The sequence below is a fragment of the Strix aluco genome, chromosome 25 (genome assembly GCF_031877795.1).
Source record: "Strix aluco isolate bStrAlu1 chromosome 25, bStrAlu1.hap1, whole genome shotgun sequence".
NCBI classification, from domain to species: domain Eukaryota; kingdom Metazoa; phylum Chordata; class Aves; order Strigiformes; family Strigidae; genus Strix; species Strix aluco.
The window spans coordinates 2,974,594-2,990,080 of record NC_133955.1 but is presented as its reverse complement, the minus strand read 5'-3'; the positions used below and the strand labels follow the sequence as shown (position 1 = coordinate 2,990,080).

The 15,487-nt window shown below is 51.0% G+C and overlaps 1 pseudogene; it reads left to right on the top strand.

Moving 5' to 3' along the window:
* Positions 1-4,197: 4,197 nt before the first annotated feature.
* LOC141934643 (cryptochrome-1-like) lies at positions 4,198-14,690 on the top strand (annotated as a pseudogene).
* The last annotated feature ends 797 nt before the right edge of the window (positions 14,691-15,487 follow it).

Here is a 15,487-nt window from a genome sequence, read left to right as displayed (position 1 = left end):
TCGTCCCTTCCCCGCCCGTGTGAGCACCCTGGCCCGTCCCCCCGCAGGGACAGGGGTCCCCGGGCCCCCGAGCCGCTGCGGGAGCTGCGGGCAGTGGGGAAAGAGCCGGTGAAGCCCCTACACGGGGGTGGTGTGACTTAAAACGTCGTTTTCTTCTCTATCAATTGCAGTATGTAGCACTTATTCATCACCAAAGCTATTAGAACAAGAGAAATAACACACAGGTGATGGATCAACAGCAGCCTCAGGTCTGGCTCGATGTGGAGACTGGGAATACGTAACCAAATCAACACAAAAAAATGGTGGATTATTCTTAAATCCCAATTCAGGAATTGTTCTGCCAAATCAGAATACCGTTAAACAGCTTCACAGTGACAATTTTTCCACTTTAAATGCCCAAATCACAGTTTCAGAGGGCAGTTATGAGGCTGCTTTTCCCAGCTGGCTGACGCACGTATTTAAAGTTTTTACTATTGCTTCCTAAGTGGAGCGGCTCATAGCCAAGGAGAACATCTGTGGGTTGACAACTGGACAATCGAAAGTGCCCGCAGAGGAAATTAAACTGTTAAAAGTTTTCCTTGCCAGCTCCTGGGCCTCAGTCCATCTTGCTCTGCTCGGACCGGAGGGCGGTGAGCTGGCTGCGATCCTCCTCCTCTCAGGAATTACAAAAGCCTCGAGTCGCCCAAACCGTCTTTGATACAGAATCCACCTTGATGCGCATATTTATGGCATTTAGGAGAGATTAAACCTGGGCAACTAATTTCCCAGCGCTTGGAACAGCAGCAGCACAGGTGGGTTCGGCTGGCGATGCTCTGGCGAGCGCTGCATCCCTCCAGCAGATCTCTGCCTGCAGAGGGAAATGCTGGTCAGCGGGGGAGCGTGGTCAGCGGTTGTGGGGCGTCCTCTTTTCGGGGTGACACGTTGTAAAGACCCTGGAGCGTCAGCCAGGTAACCCTCGAGGTACGGCCCAGTTGTCTGATTTGGGGCTTTCCCTGCTTTCTGTCGTGGTGTTAACGTCTCCAGGAGTGTGGGGATGTATCAGCTGTGAGGTGCATCAGCACCAGCGTGGCCAGCAGGGACAGGGGAGGGATCTGACCCCTGGGCTTGGCACTGGTGAGGCCACCCCTCGATGAGTGGGTTCAGTTTTGGGCCCCTCACTCCAAAAAGGCCATTGAATGACTCGAGCGTGTCCAGAGAAGGGCAACGGAGCTGGTGCAGGGTCTGGAGCACAGGTCTGATGGGGAGCGGCTGAGGGAACTGGGGGGGTTTAGTCTGGAGAAGAGGAGGCTGAGGGGAGACCTCATGGCCCTCTACAACTCCCTGAAAGGAGGGTGCAGAGAGGGGGGAGGAGTCTCTTGAGCCAAGGAACCAGCGCCAGGACAAGAGGGAATGGCCTCAAGCTGCGCCAGGGCAGGGTCAGACTGGCTCTTAGGAAGGATTTCTTTGCAGAAGGGGTTGTTGGGCGTTGGAATGGGCTGCCCAGGGCAGGGGGGGAGTCCCCATCCCTGGAGGGGTTGAAGAGTCGGGTTGACCCAGCGCTGAGGGATCTGGTGGAGTTGGGAACGGTCAGGGTGAGGTTCATGGTTGGACTGGAGGAGCTTCAAGGGCTTTTCCAACCCAGATGATTCTGGGATTCTGTCTGTTTTCTGCCTGCGCTGGATGATTTTTGATGAACAGATGTAATCCAGATGTGGCAGGGAGTCTGCCCGGCCTTGCTGGGTGAACGGCCTCAAGTCATCAGTTCATGGAGAGTAAGAAGAGTAACGGTGGATAAATCCTAACACGAAGTTGACCGACAGACAACGCCTGCTCTGCCTTCCCCCCATCACCCCAGAGGATCTCCCCCTTCCTGCTGACGGGGCAGGAGTGTTTGAGGGTGCAGCCCTTTGGTGCTGAGCCACCACCTCCTTTCCAACACCACCCATAGTGCCTCCAGGCCCGCACCAGCGCTCCCCCCATCATTCCTTGCCACCCAGATGTTGGTCCCAGCTCCCCACCTGGCCCTGACACCTCTTTGGCTCTGGGCTTTCTCCCTCCCCAGCAGGCTCCAGCCCCCTTTTCTGGAGTCCTGCTCCCCACCAGCTCTGATTTCCCCAGTCCCCTGTGCTGGGATCCCCAGAGCTGCTCCTAACCTCAGCCCCGCAGCCCACCCCGGCTCCTTCTAGCCCTGGCCTGGTGCCCTCTGCCCTGTGCCCAGTCCCTCCCCGTCCCTGCCCTGGTGTGGCCCCACTGGCCCTGCAGAAGATGCCACCACTGGAAGGGATGGGATTGTCCCCTCCCCACCCCATTGGGCCCCTTCACCCCTGGGCACCCTGGGCTTGGGGTCATCCCATGGACTGTGTGGGACTGGGAGGCCCCAGGTTTGGGGTGGCCCCATGGGCTGTGTGGGGCACTGGGCTCAGGGTGACCCCATAGGCTATGGGGGGGTGCAGGGCCCTGGGTGTGGGATGGCCCCAAAGGCTGTGGGGGGCCTTGGAGCCCTGGCCTTGGGGTAGCCCCTTGGTGAGGCCAACTGGTGCGGGCTGGTCCTGTGCTCCTGCCATGGGATGCAGGGGACTCTTCTAGCACCCTTCGCATGGTTTGCTACCCAAAAGTGCCAGCTGGGTGCTCCCTCGAGCGGCAGGAGAGTCGCCTCCTTTTTCCTGTTCTCCCAGGACGTGTGGGCAGGGTGGTGCTCCAGCCGAGGTGCAGGGCAGAGCACCCCACAAAGCCCAGCTCCCCGTGTTTGGCTACGCACAGCGCTGCCCAGCGCCCGCCAGGTTGCAGGGTTTGCTTATCGGGGGGTTGCGGCGTGCCTGGGAGCACAGCTGGGTTTGTCTCGGTGATGCTGATGAGTGTTTTTGGGAGCAGAGCAAGTCAGATCGTCTGAGTAAAGCTGCGGATTGTGGGTTGAGTGAGCAGGGACAAGGGGCCACGTCACCTATTGCAGCCATTTGGGAGGGTGTGAGGGGAGCCTCTTGGCTGGAAGAGCTGAACTGCATTAGAGGTTGTTGTTTGGTTCTTTGCTAATTCCTAATCTCTTAATTCTTCTCTGGGTGGTAACACTTGAAATTAGAAGCAGCCGTGGACCCACCTCGGAGGTGAGCGTTGAGCTTCCGCCTTTTATGTGGGAGAGAGCAAGTTGAGGAGATGCTGCTGGGTTTGGTACAAACACAAGGTGGCAGCTGGGCTCGTCGTTTCTGTCTGCTGAGTCCATCGCCCCGGGAGCAGAGCAGCCAGCAGTTGGGGGGCAGTTTCTCAGACTGCCCGGAGCTATCCCAGACTTAGAGCCAAGATCAGCCCTCCTGCCTGTCCTCTAAACTCAGCTGAAGGAGGTCGAAGGGGAATGAATTTGTGCTAATCCCTACATCAGCCCCGGCTTAGAAAAAGAGGAGTTTTGTGCAGTTATTGCTACCAAGCTCTGCTGCGGAGAGAGAAGGGCTTTTCTCCTGATACTTAGAAGCACCATGAGGTCTCCTGGGGCTAGGAAAGGTCGATAAAATCTGTGGCAAACCAATAAATTGAGATATTACGTTCTTGTGTCAGTACTGGTTGGACTGTGCTTTGCTTTCCATTGTTTCACCTGAAGCCTTAACAGTCTTGTTAGTAAGGAAACATGCTGTGTCCTTCAGATGTCTCCTGCTGAAATCTAGAAAGTCTTCTCGCTGCCAGAGTGAGTGTTGTATCAGGTCTCTGATGAGCTGAGGGCTCCTGCAGAGCTGTTCTCCCTGCAGCCTGTGGTGTATGAACAGAGGTAGAGCTTCCCGAAATCATCTTCGCGCCGTTGACTTGCAGAAGGTTTGCTGATGGTCACATCTGTGGGGTTATAAAATGCTTTTGCAGTAAATAGAGCTCTGTCAGCCCTGTCTGTTTGGATTCCTTCCTTCTGGTGTGTGGTATTGGGATGTAATTTAATTTAGGGATTTAATTAAAGGGCATTTGGGGAAGAAGCCATTTTCTGTGGGGCGAGATGGTGATGCTGCTGCTGGATGGTGGGACGTGGCTGAGGAGACGGAGGAGAGCGGTTTGGTCCCGTTTCTGCTTTTCTCTCAGAAAAACTTATCAAAAAGCTGGAGAGATTTGTGGTAAAAAGAGATGAGGGCTGTTTGGAGCTCCATTTCTAATTGTTAATTGACCTTGTTCTTTATATAGGCATCGTGTATCCCAAAAGCCAGGGGCTCCCTTCCTCTTTGCGCAGGTCCGAGGAGAACAGCCAGGATGCTGCATCGCACCGTTCATCTTTTCTGGAAGGGACTTTGGCTTCATGACAACCCAACGCTGCTGGCCGCGCTGGAGTCCTCGGAGGTCATCTACCCTGTCTACACCCTGGGCAGAAAGTTCATGATATCCGTGATGCACACAGGGGCCCTGCGGTGGCATTTTCTGCTGGAGGATCTCCAGAAAAACTTGTGTGAGCTGGGCTCTTGCCTGCTGGTTATTCAAGGAGAGTACGAGTCTGTTCTTAGAGATCACATCCAGAAGTGGAATATCATGCAAGTGGCTCTGGATGCAGAGATGGAACCGTTTTACGAGGAGATGGAGGCCAACGTACGACGTCTGGGAGATGAGCTGGGGTTTGAGGTGCTTTCTCTGGTGGGCCACAGTCTGTGTGATACCAAAAGGTGACTGTCCTGCAGACCAGGGAGGTGTCTCCAGGAAGGTTTGTTTTAGATTTAGCAAGCATGAGGGAGAAAAGGCCAAATATCTTGGTCTTTCTGGATCCTGATGGGTTCTTTTTGAGAAGATTGGACTATCTGAGATGAACATGGCACTGTTTGCTGGAGAATTTTTGTATGTCGGTCTGCTGGAAGTGACAGAAGAGATTTTGCACAGGTGTTCGGATGTTGGGCTGTGATTTGAGACTGAGAGTTTGTTAATTTTTTCCTTTTGGGCAGTTTAATTTACTTAAAAACTTACATTAGTCTTTTAAACAGAGTGGAAGCAATTCTTTAACACATTTAATATGACTTTTCTATACATTTTTTTGTGTCAGTTTTGTTTTTATCTTTCTAATCAACTTTCCCTGGTGCCTGGATACACTTGGATCCAAGCTGGTATTCAGAGCTGAATGACTGAAGATATTGAAATTAATAATAATAGGGAGGTAATCAGTAATAGCTAAACCAGCCTTAACTCTCCAATTGTGGAAAGCCCCTAATTTACATAAATGAGTGCATCTATGTGACTTGCAGTTGTGAATTCAAGCTGTCTGCACAGGTGGTTGCTCACACAGAAGAGTTATTTACTGCCCTGAACCTGTTTTTTGTGACCTGCCTGCCTGTGGCAGCCCCAGAGGTGTCACCTCTGCTGTCCTGGCTACGGCTGGCTGTACAGAGCTGCCCCGTTGAAGCTGTGGCCGGCATCCTGGTCCCAATTCTGTTGTCTTAAGTTCTGAGAGATTGCTCTTGGGATGGATGTACCTTCACCCAGGGAAGTTTTACTTGTAAAATCTGTAATTTCCACATTCAGTTGCATGAATTAGGGCTGTTCCAGCCTGTGTTGTCACCTTCATATCCACTGGCAGCTCCAGCTTCCTTCTTGGTTTATATTATGGTGAAAAGTGATCTTGTTTTATTGGGTGGGACTCCCCCATTAATGTACAAGAGGTTCCTCCACATTCTGTCTCTGCTCGGTGACCCTGAGGTGCCTGTCCGAAACCTTACAGCTGAAGACTTCCAGTAAGTTACAGCTAGCCAGCAGGAAATTCCAACTCCTTTTTCTCTGCCCCAAAGAAGAGCCAAGGCCAAATGATAATGAGGTGGTATTGCATTTAGGGTGAGAATAAATTTGGTAAGAGATAAATCCCCTTGCGTTTTAGCCAGTCCTCAGAGATTAGGGCAGCTAGGGGTGGCTGGACTTATCTCTTAGTAGCTATGCCAATTATTGCCGTGGCTACAGGTCTGACCCAGCCCAAACAGCCCGTGGGCTGTAGGTCCGGTTGCGTTCAAGAGAAGCAGTCAGGTTCATGAAGAGTGTGGTATATTTTTATGCAACATCTACTGATTCTTTAAGATTGCCTGCGATAAATGCACAAGCTGCAGGTTGGCTCTAGAGCACTACACAAAAGAAAAAGGATTACAATCACACACACACAGTTCCCGGGTAAACACTCAGCAAAGCCGAGGAAATCTTACCAAAAGGCGTCCCTTCTGTGGGGGGCCGAGAGCACAAACCCATCAATCTGTCCTCTGATTTGGTGTCGGATTATAGTACCTCAAAGTTAGGTACAAACTCGGGGTAGTATTTATCCTGGTTTGTATGTGTGAGTGGGTGGAACTGTGGTCAAGCCATTATCTTCTGAGTAACGACACAGCACGTTCCTTGGTGCCAGGGGTGCAGCTGGTTTTTGTGGGAAAAAAGGGAGGATGAGGAACAAGGCCGGCTCGATGCGAGGGGTGCAGCTGGGCCAATGGCATCCTGGCTTGCATCAGAAATAGTGTGGCCAGCAGGGACAGGGAAGGGATCTGACCCCTGTGCTCGGCACTGGTGAGGCCGCCCCTTGATGAGTGGGTTCAGTTTTGGGCCCCTCACTCCAAAAAGGCCATTGAATGACTCGAGCGTGTCCAGAGAAGGGCAACGGAGCTGGTGCAGGGTCTGGAGCACAGGTCTGATGGGGAGCGGCTGAGGGAACTGGGGGGGTTTAGTGTGGAGAAGAGGAGGCTGAGGGGAGACCTCCTGGCCCTCTGCAACTCCCTGAAAGGAGGGTACAGAGAGGGGGGAGGAGTCTCTTGAGCCAAGGAACCAGCGCCAGGCCAAGAGGGAATGGCCTCAAGCTGCGCCAGGGCAGGGTCAGACTGGCTCTTAGGAAGGATTTCTTTGCAGAAGGGGCTGTTGGGCGTTGGAATGGGCTGCCCAGGGCAGGGGGGGAGTCCCCATCCCTGGAGGGGTTGAAGAGTCGGGTTGACCCAGCGCTGAGGGATCTGGTGGAGTTGGGAACGGTCAGTGTTAGGTCAGTGGTTGGACTGGAGGATCTTCAAGGTCTTTTCCAACCGAGATGATTCTGTGATTCTGTGATTCTGTTTTGTGAGAAAAAAGGGAGGATGAGGAACAAGGCCAGCAGGCTACTGCAAAAATCATCCCTTGAGAGAAAAGAGTAGAGCAGGAGATAAATCTGTCCTTGAAATGAGTGAAAGAAAGGGACCACACGGCCTCCACCTCGCTTCGCATTCCTGCTTGGCGCCACAACAAACACAAATCACTGGACCTCCATCCCGTCCTGTGCTTGCTCTGGGCACCCTGTGTCAAGGAAATGTGTGTTTTACAGATTTCTCACTATTTTGCTTTTCTCACATTTCCAACACCTAACAGGTGGTTCAGATGTTACGTTGCATTCCTTCTGTGTGTGGAGGGTTATCGATTGTACGTACCGGGGATGTGATTCTGCTATCGAGAGGGGAGAGCAGATGACAGGTGACACAGCCCAAAGACTTAAGCTTTTGCAAGGCACATTGAGACAAACTTTTAAGGCACGTAGAAGTTTAACAGAGGAATGACTAAGGAATTACAGGTCTCCTTCTCAAAGGCATGCTCTAGATTCCTCTCAAATCAAGATTTAGGGCAGGAATTGGATAAACCACCGTAGTTTGTTTTCTGCAGGAGGTTTAATAGAATAATTATACCATTCCCTTCTGGCTTTAAACCTTTTCTCTCCTCCCCTCTGCTGTATGGGAAGGAGGGACGAAGCTCACGTCTCCCAGGACTTGAGAAGAAGCTCAGAGTCGAGGATGTCTTATGTTTAGCTCTGCATGAGGAGAGGTCAGTGATCCAAAGGGAGGTAAGACTGGGCTAGGGGAGAGCTGGCCACTGGGATGGGACTGCAGATACTTGGGACTTCTGTGTCAGGTGCCTCCTCTGTGACCTCAGCTCTGTGTCGGCAATGTAGGCTTAGGTCTTCCCATCTTGGGGGAATCCTGTTAATTCTGAATGTTGTCCTCAGGTAGTCCGATGATAAAACTCCTGTAAGTATGGGGATATATCAGTTCCTATATTTTTTCTTGCACTGTTTTTTTTTTTTTTCCCCCTTTCTTCCCTAATTTATTTATTTGCACTTTTTAAATTAATGGGGGTGAGAGATAAGTGGTTCACATGCTTCCCAGCAGGCCTGTGCTATGTCAGTGCTCTGAGAGCTGCACTAGCCCCTTCTTCTGTAGGTGCCTGCAACAGAGCTAAGCTCAGTTTTTTCTAGGTAAGTAGGAGGATCTCTGTTGATATCTGAGTTGATTCATGGTTTCTGAGAAGTCTGCGTACCACTGACACTTCCTGGAACTTCCTCCTCTGTGTTCTACAGGGGGTGAAAAAACATACCCTGATGCTCTTCCACCTCATAACGGGCAGAGGCTTTGGGGCAGCCTCAGCAGCGGAGGCTGCAGGAGAGATGTGGGGGGACTGCTCAGAGGTGTGGGCTTGGGGAGCCCCCACCGTGGTTAGGAAGGACCAGCTGGGGGAGGCAGCCCAGGGAGCTGATCTGCCTCCTTCCCTGTGAAACCTCTCCTCAGAGGCACGGGAGTTGGAACAGCCTTGGGAGGCAGAACCAGAGCCCCATAATTATGTTTAGAGTCTGAGGAGGCTCTTAACTTCCTCCCAGGGGTGGATGAAACATCTGCGGGAAGCTGCAGAGGAGGCGCCTCCGGGTCTTATGTAGTGGATGGGAAGCGAGAGGGATGTCTGAGCTGTGGGGGCTGCAGCTGACGGCTCTGAGCGCTGTAATTTGGTGGGTCTGTTCCTCTTCCCCCAGTTCAGGCTAGAATTACCTGCAGTGATTGCAGGACGAGCTCTTTCTTCCCCAAGGAGAGTGCAGCCTGGGATTTCTGGCTGTGCTTTCGTTCCCCTCTGCTCTGGCTGTGCCGCGACAGAGGAGACCTTGGCGTGTGCAACGGGCAGGGATCTTCCTCCCTCTTCTGGCTCCGGTTCCCTCTTTGCAAGGGGCCTCTCTTTCACATTAGGAGATGTAGGCCCCCTGACCCGGGCCTGGCTGAGTGTTACATTGCGCCTCTCCCCGTGGATTTAAAGATCCCCCCAAAAAGCTTTTCCCCCTGGAGAGGAGGGGAGACTGAAGGGCTACAGCGCCTGGAGCAACACTTGACTGACCAGGTCAGCCTTGATTTTACATGGGTGATGATGGTGGTTCTAGACGGGCTGAGCTTAGTGTCCACCTTGCTCCTTTTATGTGTGGTTGTGTCTAGACCTCAAGAAACCACTCAGCTGTTCCAGCTCTAGCTGAGTTTTTCCCCACCGGGGCTCAGCTCTTGGCAGCCAAGTCTGCCTTGGTGCTGGCTGCTTTAAAGCAGATGCTTTACCCACTCCCAACGTCATAAAGTGGAAAAGATCTTCGGTGTGGTGGTGTTGAACCAAGAGAGCTGTTCCCCGTGTTACAAAATCACCCGGGTCTCTGGGGAGAGCGGAGCTTCACAGCACCCACGGGTGAGACGTGGCCGAGATGATTCTGTGATTCTCTGAACTTTCACCTCGTGTCTTTTGCAGGCCAAGCATCACTCTCTGCCCCTGGTGTTGCTCCAAGAGCAGCTTCTGTGGAGGGAATTCTTCTATACAGCAACACCAAACTTCACCAGAATGGTTGGGAACCCCATCTGCCTTCAGATCAGTTGGTATGAGGATGCAGAGAGGCTCCACAAATGGAGAACGGTAACAAGATGCCTTGCCACAATTGTTAAGTTTCAGTTTAGAGTTTTTCTGTTGCCTTGGGATTGGTCTCTGCTGGCTATTTGAGGTGGGGCTTACAGCAGCGTGTAGGAAAGAAGTTCTGAAGCTTTGTGCGGGAGGGCTGATGGTTCTTTTCTGCTGCAGGCACAGACAGGGTTCCTGTGGATTGATGCGATTATGACCCAGCTGCGCCAGGAAGGCTGGATCCATCACCTTGCTCGGCACGCAGTCGCCTGCTTCCTGACGCGGGGGGACCTTTGGATCAGCTGGGAAGAGGGCATGGAGGTTCACTTCTGGTTTTTTGTTTTCTATGTTCTGGCTGACCTTGAGAAACCCCTGTGAAATGGGAGCCTGGCAGTGGGAGGTGGTACTGCAGAGCAGTGCTTTGTTACTGAGCCTCACTAGAAATCTCGTGGTTTATGAAATCTCGTGGTTTATGAAATCTCGTGGTCTCTCGCTCAAGTCTGAGCCCTGCTGTGCTCGGTGCAGCAGTGAGAGGTCGTTCCCATCCCCAAGGCCTGATGATTTCAGACGATGAGGATATTTGAGCCCTGCTCAGTCTGCAGCAGCCCTCAAAGCCAGACTTTTGTTGCTCCATCACAAGGTCCTGCTCTAGCTTCCTTTTGACAAAGTGTCTTGCTGGAGACCCTTCCCTGTGTGCCCTGTGGGAAGGGCAGCCCAGACCAGCACAGTGCCAAGCTTCGCCCTTCACCTCGCAGCCTGTTTGAGTGTTTTCTTGCCACAAACACAGCCATTTCAGGGTGTTTCTCTCTTTGTCTTGCCATCCCTGAAGCGCAGGTGTTTGAAGAGCTGCTTTTAGATGCTGACTACAGCATCAACGCAGGGAACTGGATGTGGCTGTCAGCCAGTGCGTTCTTCCACCAGGTGGAATCTTCTGCCCCGTCCGCTTTGGGAAGCACACGGACCCCGAGGGGCAGTACCTCTGGTAGGGTGATGGCCTGGCGCCATCTGCTCTGTTAGCGCTTCCCCAGCTCCTCTTACAGCGGGAGCTGATGAACTCGGTCTGTGTGAAACACATCCCCCTGTGAAACGGGGGTCATAGCAATGGTTTTATTGAACACCTAAGGAAACTGAGGCACAGAGGAGCGGAGAATACCCATGGTTGCACAGGTGATGACTGATCAGGGCGTTGTAGTGATTTGTGAGCTCCTGGTGGCTCCAGCACCGTGTTTGATCACGGAGCTGCCTCCTCTTTCTAAAGGACTTGAGTAAAACTTCCCACGTCTGCCCCTGGCTCCAGTCTGTGCTGTGTTTCTTGGTTTTGTAGGTGGTCTGCTTAATTTCAGAGACTTAGATTTTATTTTCCACTCCGAGTGAGTTCTCTTTGCTTCAGAGTCTCAGTTTCCTTATCTCTTGATGAGGTACTGATGGGCTTTCCCATAAGTAGTGGGTGATTTTACAGCTGACCGCAAGACTCTGTTGATGTCGAGCAAACAACCCCATTTCCCCACATCTCCTCTTCCTCACATCCTGTCTAGCTTTGTGTCTTGTCAAGGGGAAGCCCATGCTGACATACCTGACAGAGTGGGACAGAAAATTACTTTCCCATTCTGTAAGATTTTTTTAGATTTTTTGAAATTAGTTTATTTTTGAAAGGTATTAAAGCTCAGGATGAAATGTCAGTGAAAATGTTAAAAAACAAAATATTTTGGATGAAGTCAAAACTGAAGGAATGTTTAAATCAACCCATTTATTCTATGCTGTAAAGTTAACTATTGGAAGATATCACCCTACGGAGGTTTCAGAACGTAAAACCAGGGTTTTTTGTCCGAAATGGATCAGAACTTTCCCATGGATTGAGGTATCAGTATGATCACCAAGAATTAATATAGCACAGGTTGGTTTACACTTCTCTTAAATGTATGAGTATTTGTCTGCAGGATTATAAGACCCCACACTATTCCTGTTTTGTAGGAAATACTTGCCTATACTAAAGAACTTTCCCTCCAAGAACATCTACGAGCCCTGGAGAGCCTCTGAAGAGGAGCAGAAGCAAGCGGGGTGTATCAAGGTAATTCATTAAGATACCTTGCTAAGGATTTAGCTGCTGCTAACTGTCCAAAATAATTACATGTGTGAGATGGAAGTATCACACTTCCAACAGAAGTCATGCATTTATCTTCTGAAAATGGATTCATCTAGCAGCCTAACTTCTGTCAATTCTCCTTTAGAGTTTTTTACTGGAGTCTAATTTCAGAGTACATATTTTTGCCTGAACTTCATGTCCTAAAACTGTTGGATGACTCTCAGTTGTTGCCTTTGCATTTATCTGTCTCGGCTTTAAATAGTATCTGAACATCTTGTGCTTTACGCTTGCTCTAAAGTGTCTCTGGACTCTCTTATAAGCTTATGTTTAAATGGGAGCTCTTATGCTTTGATGGAGAGAAATAGGCACTTCTGAAGAGTGTGTCACATGGTCTATCTTAGATGCTATTTATTTTAAGAAAAGCTGCAAGCATTTGCCCTGGTGCGAATCCACTGAAATGTCCTTGGTTAGTTCTGTAAAGGCCACAGTCTCCGTGTTGCACCAGGTCAGGATTAGCCCTTCCCGCTGGTGAACTGCAGGGAAGCACTGCCATTGCTTTTGCTCCCCAGAAAGAAAAAATTTTTGTCGTACGAGGAGCGGCTGAGGGAACTGGGGGGGTTTAGTCTGGAGAAGAGGAGGCTGAGGGGAGACCTCATGGCCCTCTGCAACTCCCTGAAAGGAGGGTGCAGAGAGGGGGGAGGAGTCTCTTGAGCCAAGGAACCAGCGCCAGGACAAGAGGGAATGGCCTCAAGCTGCGCCAGGGCAGGGTCAGACTGGCTCTTAGGAAGGATTTCTTTGCAGAAGGGGTTGTTGGGCGTTGGAATGGGCTGCCCAGGGCAGGGGGGGAGTCCCCATCCCTGGAGGTGTTCAAGAGTAGGGTCGACATAGCACTGAGAGATATGGTGTAGATGGGAACTGGCAGTGCTGGGTTAATGGTTGGACTGGATGATCTTCAAGGTCCTTTCCAACCGAGATGATTCTGTGATTCTGTGATTCTGTGAAGCAGCGCTCACACCCCGTGGCTGAGAAGCAGGTCGGGGTGGAGCAGCACAGGACAGCCTGGCTCACGGCAGGTAGGAGCTGCAGCAGACCAGTGCACGGCGAGGCAGAGGCTGTTACCAGCTTTGGGCGTTGGTTTTGTGTTGATTTCCAGGACGTCTTTCCTCTTGGTTACCAGCTCCATGTGCTCTTCTAGTTACTGTTAAAATGGGAAACCAGAGGTGGAGCAGCGTCCCTTCTCTTCTGGCTGCTCTTGCAGGGTGGGAGCTTCCTTGTGCCTGCTGGGGGAACGCCCTCCCAAAAGCCAGACCTTCTCCACCTTCTGTAGCTCTGCACAGACAGACCCCCAGCCCCCAGCTTTGCCAGGTGTATCTCCAAGGTGCAGAAACCTCTGTAGCTCTGCCCAGGCCTCTTGTGAACCAGAGCATCACTGGTTGTCCTTTTTACCATCATCTACCCAGCCTCACAGCAGGAATTATTTGAGATTCCCACTGACCACTAATGAACGAAAAGCCCTTGGGAGCTGAGTTGCTCTAAGAAATTTATCTTTTGACCTTGTTTTCTAAATAAGTATATGCATAACAAAACGGCAGTTACTGGTAAGGCTGGAACGCTTGAACTTTGGGGGAGCCTGAATTAATTAGGCGTTTCCAATCACTGGAACATTTGAACTTTGGGGGAGCCTGAATTAATTAGGCGTTTCCAGTCACACAGATGTTTCACTTCAATGGCTCCAGTGCTCTTCAAATTGAAATCCTAGGGCCTGCGATGAGCTCTTAGCCTCGCAGGAATCCTCTGCAGGAAGGAAAGTGAAGCAATGCTTTTGTATTTAAGAGTATGCCATAGCAGCCTCCATGTATATTACAGAAATCCAACATGCAGCAGCTGAGGGGAGCCTTAAGTACTCCTGCCATAATTGCTATGCTCAGAAGGAATTAATTGCTCCCAATCCTGTGCATGCTAATGTATCCAGGAGGTTGCACATTGGTACCTTCCAGATATAACCAATATACGCTGACAGTTCTCCCAAAAACCCTGTGGTATAGGGGAGTAAATGTCGTTGTGATTGCTGTTGGAGATATGGAAAGCCAAAATGGAGAACGGAGTCCCTTACACCCAGCATTATTCTTGTCACCTGTAAATGCTGATTGACAGCCAGCTGATTGATTGACAGCCGGCTGAACAGGAGCCAGCAGTGTGCCCAGGTGGCCAATAAGGCCAATGGTATCCTGGCTTGCATCAGAAATAGTGTGGCCAGCAGGGACAGGGAAGGGATCTGACCCCTGTGCTCGGCACTGGTGAGGCCGCCCCTCGATGAGTGGGTTCAGTTTTGGGCCCCTCACTCCAAAAAGGCCATTGAATGACTCGAGTGTGTCCAGAGAAGGGCAACGGAGCTGGTGCAGGGTCTGGAGCACAGGTCTGATGGGGAGCGGCTGAGGGAACTGGGGGGGTTTAGTGTGGAGAAGAGGAGGCTGAGGGGAGACCTCCTGGCCCTCTGCAACTGCCTGAAAGGAGGGTGCAGAGAGGGGGGAGGAGTCTCTTGAGCCAAGGAACCAGCGCCAGGACAAGAGGGAATGGCCTCAAGCTGCGCCAGGGCAGGGTCAGACTGGCTCTTAGGAAGGATTTCTTTGCAGAAGGGGTTGTTGGGCGTTGGAATGGGCTGCCCAGGGCAGGGGGGGAGTCCCCATCCCTGGAGGGGTTGAAGAGTCGGGTTGACCCAGCGCTGAGGGATCTGGTGGAGTTGGGAGCTGTAGGTGTTAGGTCAGTGGTTGGACTGGATGATCTTCTAGGTCTTTTCCAACCTAGACAATTCTGTGATTCTGTGATTCTGTAAATAGGAGCCTTTTCTGGCATGCTTTGTAACGTCACTGCTACTGTCATTGCGGGCTGCAGCATCAGAGAAGGACTCGTGGACTTTAATTCATCTTTCCTTCTTACCATAGATGATACAGCTGACCCAATGGAAATGAAGGTAAAGCATGAGCACTCTGAAGAAAACATTTCAAAAGGAAAAATGGCCAGGATGACACAACAAACTGAGCTCCTGCCAGGGATTACCTGCTGGGAACCAAAAAACGGCACGAGGGGCGAGCCAGAGGCCAGCTCAACTGGACAAACTGTACTCGGTACTTCACCCCGCAAACGGTGCCTCTTGCTTGTGAACTGACCAAGAACAGCGTTGTGTCTTGAATGTGTGTGTTATTTTGCAGTTATTTTGAATGAAATTGTCTATCTGTGAGTGCCTCACCAGCCGTTTGTGGCAGCTGTTTGGTAAACTCAAGAGGTGACTGGTTTTGACAGGACGTGATGCTACAGCATTGTTCAAATCCACATGATGTTCACGCACCTGGAGATAAATAGTTTTAGTGATAAATACTAGTCTTTCCAACACACCAGGTAAATGCCAGTTGAAGAATATATTGATATAGGAATATAAAGAAAATCAAATATAACTATAGAATAGTTATCCATATTAAACTTAAGCTGTTCATTTAAACTAAAAATCCTTTCCGAGCTGTAAGAGCAAGGCATTTCGGAACGGTGAAAACAAAGAACACAAGCATACATAAATAAAGATAAGGGCCCCAAGGACAGAGGATGTGGTAGGATGTAGCATTAGGGTGACAAGAGATATACGGGCATTTTATGACTCAGTGAAGTGAGACTGGGGCCTCTGACACGCAGAGACGAAGAACATCTGTGTGTACCCAAAGATAGTGGACATCTGCACCCCTGGAGATGGAGGACATCTGTGTGTACCCAAAGATAGTGGACATCTGTACCCCTGGAGATGGAGGACAT